The sequence below is a fragment of the Paroedura picta genome, chromosome 5, assembly GCF_049243985.1.
Source record: "Paroedura picta isolate Pp20150507F chromosome 5, Ppicta_v3.0, whole genome shotgun sequence".
Lineage (NCBI taxonomy): Eukaryota > Metazoa > Chordata > Lepidosauria > Squamata > Gekkonidae > Paroedura > Paroedura picta.
This window is the reverse complement of record NC_135373.1, coordinates 83,227,948-83,240,367: the sequence shown is the minus strand read 5'-3', so window position 1 is coordinate 83,240,367 and position 12,420 is coordinate 83,227,948. Positions and strand designations below refer to the sequence as shown.

The 12,420-nt window shown below is 44.3% G+C and overlaps 1 protein-coding gene across 1 annotated transcript in view; it reads right to left on the bottom strand.

Moving 5' to 3' along the window:
- The window catches only part of LGR5 (leucine rich repeat containing G protein-coupled receptor 5), a 96,766-nt gene that overhangs the window by 39,672 nt on the left and 44,674 nt on the right, over positions 1-12,420 (bottom strand). The gene's annotated exons all lie outside the window — the stretch shown is intronic.

The window sequence follows — 12,420 nt, the reverse complement described above, 5'->3', positions numbered from 1 at the left end:
AAACGCTACAAATTTGACGTTCTGCATGATGTCGCACACAATCTGCAACACTCCTGCAACACTAGTGCTAAAATCCCTTTGTTGTAGCGATTTCTGGGGAATCACCCTCAGAAAATCGCTACACTCTTGCCAACAACCTGCAACACTTGCGAAAAAGACATGTGCATTCTCAATGTTGCGGTTGCAACAAAGACCCTCCGCCTGGCTCTCTCCTCCGAACTTCCGGCTAAGCGATCACCATTTTTTCCCCTCAGAGCGGGCTGGGAAAGCAACGAACCAGCGAGGCTTCATTCACCTAGCAAGTCTTCTCTGGCTACAGTCCCTCCACAGAAGTCCTTTAAAGCTCCCCTAACTCCCCAAGCACAACCCAGCCCCCTGTTCGCCAGTTCCCTTTAATTTCAGCCAAAAATCGCGCCCGTGCGAGGGGGGATATTTTTTCATTCAGGGGAGCGTGCTAACGATGACTCACCAGCTCACACGCCAGTTAGATGGGTCTCTACGTTAGGAAGAATCAAGGCATATTCGTTGAAACGTGTGCGTTGTTTTTTTTTTAAACCTGTGCTTAAAGGTAAATGGGGCTTTTCGGGAGCATGATAACAACCGGCCGTTGGCTGTTCGTTTGATTGACGGCCAGGGGCGGGAACAAGCTCAGAAAAAAATCGCTTCCTTTCTAGTGATTCTTGCAAGACCGGAAACCTGTGGGGAATGAATGAAATGCTACTGGATTCCACTACAAATGAAGGTATGCGGAACACCGAGATTCCACTATTTAAAATACAGTTATTGCTTTGTGAAAGCAATTGGCAACATTGGTCCCTGTGCGGAATGGGCCTAGGTGTCCAGTTAAGCAAAATAACGATCCTTTCTTCAGGTTTTGTTCTGATCTCTTAGCAAAGCCATGGTGTAGTTGTCACCACTGTACTTTCACAAAACCATGCAGGTTTACAGCTAAACCACAAAAGGCCTGAGTACATGTAATCTTTTTGTTCATGTACAAGGTGATTTCATAGTTGCTGTAACTCCTCAGTTCCATTCAGTGCCATTGATACTCTGGTGGTTTGGAAACTGGGGGAGTGGCACCGCGTGCACCTATCCTGTTACCTTTCTTGCTCCTAGTCCTACTGCTTTTACATCTAAACCACTAGTAGTATTGTACAGCTGTGTTCTACTCTGCATGTATAATGACTAGGTATCCCATTTGCATAGTTTAGGTAGGCGATTCCCCAGCATTTCACACCTCCCATCTGTCCTTGTGTCCAGACCAGTGGGGAAAAAGTAGGAGGCAGAAATTGTGCCACACGTTAACATCACTGTGAAAAACTGAATGTGATTTTAGTGCATCAGGTGACACTTCATAATTTCCTCAAAAGTCTATGATACTACTATAGAGTTTGGGGGGATTTCCAGAACATTTCTGCCCCTTCCCTGAACTCAAAGTATCCAAGGCTACCAGGTAATGGCTTGACATCCGTAATTAATGACTTAACTCTGGCACTGTAGTGAAGAATAAAGGCATGGCACTAGCGCTGCTCTCTGAATGGAAAGATAATGCTGGCCTTATAATTCATAACCTGGCTGGCATTAATAGTATGATTCATGACATAGAATTTATAGTAAAAATATGAGTTGTCTGAGGAAAGCAAAACTGGTGTGATAGTAACTACCTCTTGAACAACTACCTTCTAACAAACATTCCTGTATATCACATTTCTCTATGATCTATGCATTACTCTGGTGTTGGCTCCTTTGTATGTGCTGTTATGCAAGTCTTGGAAATATGGAAGTCTAAGATGAGGAACCGATCCTAGAGGGCTTTTTGCTATACTGAGATTCTCTGCACTCCTAGTGGCTGCAGCTAGTACTGCACCTTAAAACTAGGCGGAATACCTTGAGTTGGACTGAGCACGAGGCTGGATTGAAGGACCCTTCAAGTGACTTCCTAAGGTTGTACTGGAGTCGGGCCAGCACCACCCCACCTCCCTGGTACATCTCTTGAGTTCTCATCATCCCTATTGGAGGATGGCTTGTCCAACTTTAATAGATGGCACCACCATCATGTGGTACTCAGGGCATGTGCCTTACCTGTTATACCTTAAATACGCTACTGAAGAAAACTGAGCCATATATCTCTCTCAAACAAATGATCATCTCCTCTAGCTGCTAATGATTTTTAAAAATCAGGAGGTTGTTCATGGCATTCCCAGAGTAATAAGAAGTTTGGCCTAAAGAAGGGCAATACACACAAAAGTATATACTAAACAGAAGCACAGTACTTTCATTAGGACTAAATGAGGTTGCCAATTCCTGCTCAAGAAATTCCTGCAGATTTGGGGTTAGTGCTTAGGGAACGAAGAGTGAAGAACTCAGTGGGGCCCAGATACCATAGGGTCCACTCTCTGAAGCTGCCATTTTCTCTGTGAGAACCGATATCTGGAGGCTGGCAATCCTAGAAGCAACTATCTTAAGGGAGTTTGATAGCTGTCAAATCTCATACAGCTCTTCCTCAGCTCAGAAGTTCAATGAAAAAAGTAAAAGCAAGGAAGGGAACAGAGAAAATGTTATGGCTTAGAAAACAGTATAGTAAAATGCCCACTGGCAATATATTACAGTTTTACCACAGTGTCTCCGGAAGCATTTTGCAAGGAAAAGGATGATTTTCTAAAATGTGCTTAATATTTGTTTTCAAAGAATAAAAGAAAAAAAAAAACCTCCCATGGAAACAGATGTAGTGCAGCAAGTCATTTGAGAGCAGCTTTACTAATCTTTTTACTTAAAGCCATTTCTTCATTTACAGTCACGTAAAATGTCAGGTCCATTCTATCTCCTTGTCCACAGTATTTCTACCTACTGCACGAGAACAAATAACAATTTCTGTGGCTTCGTGCCACACTGGCAAATAACTGAGACAAGGTCAGTTGGAACAAATTTATAAAGTTCTGTGTCAAAGCCCTTATACAATTAAATTTTCAATATAATAACTAACATGGCTGACAGCAGGGACAGAGTTCCAAAATAGTTCACAAGGTCTGTCAACGAATGGGAGAAGCTGGAAATGTTTAGAATAACCCATGCTAAACCTCCCCTTCCTACAAGCAACAATTTATTTTGTGGGTTTTTTAAAGTAAAATATAATTTGAATGTAAAAGGACAGAGTATATTCCATTCCCTCAGAAATAAAATTCTTAGTGTGATGTAGACTAAAGAGTTGTACTAGCTTGACAGTTATGCTGATTAAAGGGGGAAGAGAAGCATTAATTGATTCATTTCCCTCTCTCGGCAGGGTAATATCCTTGCTTATACATGACCTAGATGCTGAGCTTCTAACTCCAAGCCTGTGACTTATACTAATCAGGATTATTAGGTATCAGCCTGTGTAAATAGCCATGGTAGGAGGAATATATATACACCAAGGAACTCAGCATTTTGTATGCTCCAAGAAAATGACACTCCCAAATAAAAAACAATAAATTACAAAACAGTTGCATTTTGCAACCAATAAAAAACACACATGCAGACCCCCCCCCCCTTCAGCTGGAATTGGTTACACTGGGTTATATTGATGCTGATTTTGCACATTTTAAACTTTTTTAGTAACAACAGAGATAATGGCCTGACTGAGGCGTGGATCAGGCAATCGAAATGGAACAGGAGCAAGCAATCATGGGTGCAGGCCACCCGTCATGTTCTTCTCGACTGCCATTGGACATGCCTGAGCTGAGCAGCTCCCGCACTGCTTATTGCATACACCACGAGTAGCCTCAATGCAACTGGCAGTGCTGCAAGAAAAGACATCAGTAGTCCCTTTCACAGCACTGCCAACTACATCAAAGTTGAGTGGCTGGTCAGAAGGTACTGGATGATTTCAACTGATTGTTTACAGTCAAAGTTGAGTTGCTTCTACTGAGAATGCAACAAGCAAACTAATGTCTCCAGGTTGCATCACCAGTAGCTGGTAATGAACCTCCAGAATTTGTAGCACAGGCAATGAATAAACTGCCCATCACCTTCACTATAGGAGAGGCTCACTTGGATCTAGCAGATGGTGCTTCAGGAGGCAATGATGGTAATTTACTTCAACAGTGCTGGCAAGCACATCCACCCAAATGGTCTCTGCTGCAGAGGCAATGGGACAACTGCTGTCTCCTTCCGTACTGCTCTCAGGCAAGTCAGAGCTGAACAGCCCTTACAGGGCTGGGCTCAGCTCAGACCTTCAGGACAGTGACCCTCCAGAATAATATCCCAAGAGGAACTTTTCTGGCAAGTTATATTGGATTAAATTTTTAAAAAATCATTTGACTTGGAAACACAAAAGCTTTATGCAGTATCCCTGGTTTACGATGTTTCCTGGTTAAGAGGAAAACACAGTTCCGACAAATTACAAAGATGATCTCACTCCAATGGTAACAAGAAAGAGAAATTTTACCTCCAAAAATAGAAGCAGATCTTGCATGACATAGACCGTTTACACACTGGAGGTTTCATGCCGGTCTGGAGGCTGGAGTTTTAGTCGTGCCAGGTTGCCCTGACTCTTCCTGCACTCACACGGGGAGCATTTGGCCTGGTGTGCCTCATCCACCCCCGATTTCTGCTCCTGTACGGGAGCTGGGGCAGTGAATTTCCCCGTGCATAAACGGTCATATTTATGCATGTACATTTCAATTCGTGTGAACAGATTAACTTCAAAAGTTTAACTTGCTACCGCTTCAAGCCCGGATATGAGAGAGAAGATATAGGACCTCTCTTCTTCTATGAGAGAGAAGAAGAAGAGAGGTCCTATATCTTCTCATACCCGGGCTTATATATATAATATAAAGCAGAAAACAATATATATTCTTATTGCTCTCAATGGGATGTCTCATTGCTTTCAATAGGTCTTCAGTTAATGTCCTAGTTCATTAATCCCTCTTTCACAGATTATAAGGCTGTTTACTGCAATAATTTGCATTCTGAAACTTTTAAAATAAATTTAAGGCTGTGTATGAAAATATAACCTTCAAATGTTATACTATATATGCAGGGGTATAATAAAAATCTAGTACACTTCAGTACAGAAGTAACCGTTTTAATTTTTGATTCAGATCCATCAAAGTTAAATTTTAACATGCCAAACTGAGGCAATATATATAACCCAGTTAAAGAGTTCACAAAGTACTCTTAAAACCTACCGCCACAAATGTTCCTGTTATCTAATCTTTCCTTTTTTCTTAAGTACTATTTTTCTACATGCAGATAATAAAACATTTCATTAACGATTGTACTTCCTGTGACAATGTAAATAATGTGCTCTGATGTATAAAACCTGCAATGAAACCTTAAGTTTTTATCCAGTCGCTTTACTTGTGCTGATCAAAGTTTTGGCACTTTCAAAGCTAAGTCCATTAGCTCATAAACAATACCCATATATGGCTAACATATGGGAAGTTTAAAAGTAGCTATGGTACTCAAAACATTGCCAATTTAGAGATACAAAAATATTTTATTTTCTCCTAGAGATAGCTTATAAAAAGAATACATGAAATTGATCATGAACTAGCTCACTTAAAATGTCCAGATCTTTCAAGCAAAATTTGTGAAGCATATGGAATGGAATCTAGTGTCGTTTTTAATAACATACTGTGCATGTTCTAACCATATGTTCTGCAGTTTGTGTAGAAAATATACCTGAAGAGTTATAATGGAAATACAGCAAAATGACTAGCTGCCATATCCAGGAATAAAATACTGATTTCTTATGTTGTTATGAAGTATTTTCTGGACTACAGCCATGACATAGATGTATCTCATTGAAGATATAAATGCAGGATCTAAGAAGCCATGAAGGGGGTTTAAAAAGGAGATGATGGCTGAAAGCTAAAGTTCTTCAAAGAAAAACTATTCTTAATTTTCCTACGTATTTCTAGAGGAACCAGTTGCCATTTCAGACAGAGGAAAGGGAATGGGGGGGGGGGAGAGTTCGGATTATCATTTTTTTATGATTGTTATTTAACAGTTTTAAAAGATTATACAGGAAATTTGCACTAGTAGGAAACAGCCAATAGGAAAAAGATCTACATTGTACCAGTTAAAAAATAACACAGAAGACACCTTAGTTCTGTGTTATAATTTTGTATTAGTTTCAAGATGTTTAACAACATAGTATGTTTCATCAAGTGGAAAACAGTTTTCCCTCACCTTACAAACAGGGTGGTGGACAAATCAGCAGAAACAAAACTACGAGTTGGTTAGTGCTAACCACATTAAAAGTTTTTGATACCAAATGACAGGATTTCCAGACATGTCTAATACATCACCCATTATTATTGGCTGAATAATGCTATAGTTATTTACAACACAGGTGTATATGAGCAGTGAAACAAATACATCTGTAATACTGCTTTTTAAATAGGGAATAACTTCAAACAGCTCATAAAATAAGAGCCTTGCCACTGTAGAGGATCAGTTGATGGACTTACACAGTTAGTGCAAAGGAACGCATGATAGTCAGCATTAAACTGGGATGATCCAGGACCTTACTATTAAATCTTAAATGCTGTAGGCAAGTTACAACACTTTAACATTTGCACAATCAGTACTTTCAAATTAGTGTAGCAAAGATGATGCACAATTTCTACTCCTGAAGATGTATCAACAAAGACTAACATTGGGCATATCTGTTGTCAAGACAAGATCAGAATCCACCAAGATCCCATATAAGGCTTACTTATCTCCTTTCCAAACCACACTAGGATTGTTTTGTTTTTTTTAGTCTTAATGTACACTGCTCATGCTTATGGCTAAATTAAACTTCATGCTCAGAGGAAGGCTGTGGCATGTTGACATTGTGTCAGTGTGCTGACAATACTTTCAGGACCATTCCACATCCGATAAAAAAGTGAAATACGCAGACGCCATATTTTTGGCATTTTGCACAACATCGCCAAACATCCAGCATCCAAGCAGCATACCAGTAGCTACATCCTCCATTTTAAAGTGCTAGCAGGGGAATTGTATCCTCCCTGTTTTCTGTAAACCGACCTGAGCCCTCGGGGAGGGCGGTATATAAATATAATAATAATAAAATAAATAAATAAAATAAAATAGCATAAAGAGGATTCCCCAAACTATGTAATGCAAGCTAGAGGAGAGCAACCAGCAAGCCACATGCCGAGGAAATATGCGGAGCTGAAGTAGTGCGTTCTCTGCCTCCAGTTCCCGCCCTCATACCCACGTCCCTCTCCATTCTCCCAGGGATGGGTTTTTAAAAATATATATATTTTAAACAAAACTGCCTGGAGCAACAAATAGGCATTAAACTGTTTGGGCAAAGCAAAAAAAAAGAAGAAGAAGAAGTAGTCCCCCTCCAGTTAAAACACAAATCATGCCTCTCTAACTCCCCCCCGAAATCGGGCTCTAGATTAATTTTTAAAAGATTCAAGGCTCATAATTCCAAAAGGTGTGGCATTAAAAAAAGCACTATGCATCTATGATTAGATGCATAGGTGTCTCAATAGACACCTCAATTATAATCCAATATAAAAAAAATAGCTGCCACCGCAGGCCCTTTAAAACAGGGAGAAAGGTGATTGGCTGTCTGGCTTGAATGACAGGTGGAGGAGAGTCGCATGTAAAGCATGTTGCTTTTCTCTGCCATTTCAAGCAGGCGTGCAGAGTGCTAAGAAGTGCGAGAAGGCGGCAGAGGAAAGCGAGAGAGCCAGAAGGTGAGGAATGGCAATTTTTTTATAGCATTACGCCACTGCACTGACGTAACGTTATTTTTTTCAATATGCGGAAGTGCCCTCAGTATATTTTTATCATACATCATACAGTTTTATAAAATGCTAGTGTCTATATGTGTCTATACTAATGTTTTATATTATACTAGCCGAAAAGTCCATTGCATTCAGTAATGCAATGGGTGGTACTGGGCAGCAGCAGGGAGAGTGGGCCAAGGGCAGGACACATACCGGAGGCGATGGGTGCGGCAGCGAGGTTGGTGGCGGGCAGGTGGCTTGGAAGTGGCCTGAGCAGCAGTGGGCGCACGGAGGGCTGGTGGCTGGCGTCTTGGCAGTGGAGAGGGTGGGTGGGCAATGGCGGTGGCGGCGGGGCATCCTTGGCAGTGAGTGGCTGGGGAGCGTTGTGCTTGTGGCCAGGCCCGTTGAGAGCGCCTGGTAAGGCGACAGGTAGTCAGAGGGTGGTGTGGCACCGCTGTGGGGAAGGCACCGCTGGTGGGTGGGCGGAGGGGTGCCGGGTGCCACCACAGAGAAGGTGCCTCTGTAGCAGGTGGCTCCATGGGGGACAGGCAGAGGGCTGCCGAGAAAGTGCCTCGGTGGCGGGCAGCCGGAGGGCTACAGGGTGCCCTGGAGCAACGGCTGTGTGACTGCAAGGCTGGGCAAGAGCTCCCATGTGGCTTGGAGAGTCAGGCGCTCTAGGGGCTGTCCCAATCTAGAGGCGCCCAGCTTTGTTGGGTGCTTCCAAATTGGCCTGCTGCCTGTTGTTTCGGAGGGCCGGACAGGCCTGGACAGCAGCCCTGAGACCCAGACATCAGCCCCGAGACCCAGACAGTGCCGCCCAGATGGCCCTTTCAAAAATATATAAAGAAATTGTGGTAAGGATAGTGCTTTGGAAACAATAATGTGTGTGACAGTATCTGAAGCCCTCATCCATAGCTCACAAGGAAGCTTTAATTCATGTTTGTCTGTTAAAGGTCCTTTAGAGTAGCGATCCCCAACCTGTGGGCTGCGGACCACATGTGGTCCTTCGACTAATTGGAGGTGGGCCCCGAAGGACGCCTTCTCCCCCACCCCCGGCCCTTTACTTCATCCCTCCCAGCCCTTTGCAACACACTTCATTGTTGTGGCATGTCTGTATCTTATTTTGAAGGGATGTTTAAACATTACCATAGCAATCAGAGAGCGTTAGGGCAGTGGTTGAGAGTAGAGGAGTAAACTACCCCCCCCACCGGGCTTCAGTAAAAGGCGTTGAGTGGTCCCCGGTGAGAGGTCCCCGGCGTTGAGTGTTCCCCGTTGATAAAAAGGTTGAAGACCACTGCTTTAGAGCAGTGGTCCCCAACCCGCTGGCCGTGGCTCCCTCTTCCTGCCCCCCCAGCAGCAAGAAGCTCGCCAGGCCGTGAGCAAATCGGCCGCCAAAGCGGCCGATTAGCTTGCGCCTGGCAAGCTTCTTGCTTCGGGAGGGGGGGAAGAGAAGCTTGCCGGGCCGCAAGCTAATCGGCCACTTGGGCGGCCGATTTGCTCGCGGCCTGGAGGGGTGGGGAGAGAGAGCTGTGGCCACCGGCATGCCACCGGCACAAACATGCATTCGCGGACTGCCGAGCATGCACGTTTTCATCCGGTGGGGTCGCAAATGCACACGCGCAGCAGTTCTGGACACAAACACATACATGTGGCAAGTCCGCGCATACGCATTTGTGCTGGGGCTGCCGCGCGTCCGCAGGGCCCCGGGCCACCCTCTCTTTTTACTTGGCAGGAGCGGGCCGCGGCAACCAGAAGGCTGCTGATCGCTACTTTAGAGTCCTAAGGATAATTAACCTCATCCATCTGAACCATGTGCAGAAGAGTAATAAATAAAGCAGAGCTAAACAGGTCTGCCTGGTTTATTAAATGTGGCATTTCCTTGTAGTTGTGGCTCCATCCAAAGTTACAGACTGAATTATATATGAAAAAATAATAAAAATTAAAAATTAATTATTTTAATCAACATTTGTGGTATTTGTAATTTGTATCTTCTTCTGCATCTTCATGTTGAACTAGGACACAACAAAGACTAGAGACTAAAATAGTGTCCTGGTGCAGATGCTTGACTGTTCCCACGTGATTGCCTGGGACAGCACGCAAGGTCATCACTGTGCTTACAACTTGCTGTGGTGCTATTTGTATGAGCTGTGTTTCCTTGTGAGGTTTTGGGGACTAGTATAATTTGCAGGACTGGGATGAATCAAAAATTAATATCATGACTGCAGAAATCACAAGGCCTGGTGGAATGCCATCCCTACAGTTACAGACTAAGTGACTTCATGTAATTGTTTTGGCTGGCAAGCTTGACAGTAGTTTAGTATATTCAGGTGAGTAGCTGGGTTCTTCTGAAGCAGCACAACAAAGTCTGAATCCAGTGGCAGCTATATGACCAAAGAAGTTTTATTCAAGGTATAAGATTGCATGTGCACATTTGATATGATGCTGCAGGCAATGGCACAGAAGGCTGCATGAATGTGAACTCATACACTGGCTTGGCTAAGGCCTCCTAATGAGTCCTGTGGATGAGTGGTGGTTTGAACTTGAACCAGTATTAAAATTTAAAGAAGCAAATGTAAGCAGTGTGTCAGATAGTAATGAAACAAATAAGTAAATAAGTCTATGGTTCCAAAATAAGCCTTCAAAGGTGGCAGGGGCATCTTCCTTCACCTACTGTGCAGAAGGATCAGTAGAAAGTTAGCATGTGAAGCAGTCTTTGGGAGCCAGACTGGACTAGTTCCCCCAATTTGCTCCATATTATGCCCCAGGTGCATTGCTTATGTTAAGCCTCGTCCCATGCTACAGCATATTCAATGGGCACGGACATTCCCATCTGGTGTGTGCACTGTCTGATCCTGCTTATAGTGTACAAGGTATTCACACGTGCAGTACAGTAGCTCTGGGATGTGGTATGAGGGAATTAGGGCACTACATCTGGGGATAATGCAGAGTCATCTGGGGGGCATGATATAAGGACATTTATTTATCTACCTTTTAGTGTTTTGCCACTTGGGAGGTTGGTTTTAAGGTTGGGGAATTGTTTTATTATTTTACTGTGGGGTCTCTATTACTTGTAACTTGTCACAAGCCAGTTTGCTGGGAGTGACAATCAATAAGTCAAATAAACAAATACAATATTGTTATTGTTATTGTTATTGTTATTGTTATTGTTATTGTTATTGTTATTGTTATTGTTATTGTTATTGTTATTGTTATTGTTATTGTTATTGTTATTGTTATTGTTATTGTTATTGTTATTGTTATTGTTATCAAACTTTTATACCGCCGTTCCCTTAGGCTCACGGCAGTTTACAGAATAAAAATGTTACAATAAACCCATAGTTAAAACCCATTTAAACCGATCAATATCAACAATATCAGGCAACAGGCGAAAACACTAACTAATCCCACTAAGTCCCCCCCCCCACGTTAGCCGAGGGACCCCAAGTTGTTGGTCTACTAGTATCATTGTAATATGGATGTGAGGCAATCAGATCATTCAGATGGATCCAGGGGGCCCAGGTCGAATATCAGGACCATCTGCCCTTGCCTCAACCATATGCCTGGCGTAAGAACTCCATCTTGCAGGCCCTGAGGAAAGCTGGTAACTCCAGCAGGGCCCTTAGCTCTTCTTAGCTAATTCCACCAGGTTGGGACCAGGTCCGAAAAAGCCCTGGCCGGGTTTAGGCCAGGCGAACATCCCGAGGGCCCGGAGCCACCAGTAGGTTTGCACCCACAGAGCGAAGAGCCCTGTGGGGGGCATAGGCAACCAAGCGGTCCCGTAGGTAGGCAGGACCCAGGCCGCGTATAGCCTTAAAGGTTAAAATCAAAACCTTGAACTTGATCCAGAAACAAATTGGCAACCAATGCAGATGTTGAAGCACCAGCTGAATATGGGTCCTCCAAGGCAGTGGTCCCCAACCTTTATGAGGCGGGGACCGGCAGGGCATTGGGCCGCGCCCGCGGGGACCGCGGCCGCACGGGCCACGCCCACGTGGCGGGCGCGCCCACGTGCCGCGCCCGCTGATCGGGCCGCACCCGCGTGCCGCACCCGCGGATCAGGCCGCACCCGCGGGCACGGCCTGCACGGGCGCGGCCCGGCCCTGATTCCCTCTCCCCGCTCTCTCGCAGTAAGAAGCTTCCCGGGCCGCAAGCTTGCGGCCCGGGAAGTTTTTTACTGCGGGGGGGCGGGGAGAGGGAGCCGCGGCCCGGCGCCATGGCCTTTGCGGCCTGGCACCGGGCCGCGGCCCGCAGGTTGGGGACCACTGCTCCAAGGTGTCCCTGGTGAGGACCCCAGCAGCCACATTCTGTACCAATTGTAACTTCTGGGTCAAAGACAAGGGCAGGTCCGCGTAGAGCGTCTGGTATATGAACAACATACAGTTACTGTTTTCCTCCAGACAGCATCATGCTTTACCATGTCTAAGCCCTTTACAAAGATGCCATTCATCACAGAGGGGATTTGTTTGCATAAGTTATAGAGAAACATATGTGGACTCACATGTTCAGACTTTGCATAAAACTGACGTTTTAAAATTATGTGTAAGAGGCCTAGATCTGTCTCTTCCTAGTCCATTAAACCTTCCCCAGAGGTTCATTCAGACTGCATTGCCACAACAGGTTGGCACACTTGCAGACCAGGGTTTTAGGATATTAACTATTCTTGTTGTTGTTTTTGAGGAGGAAGTGCATA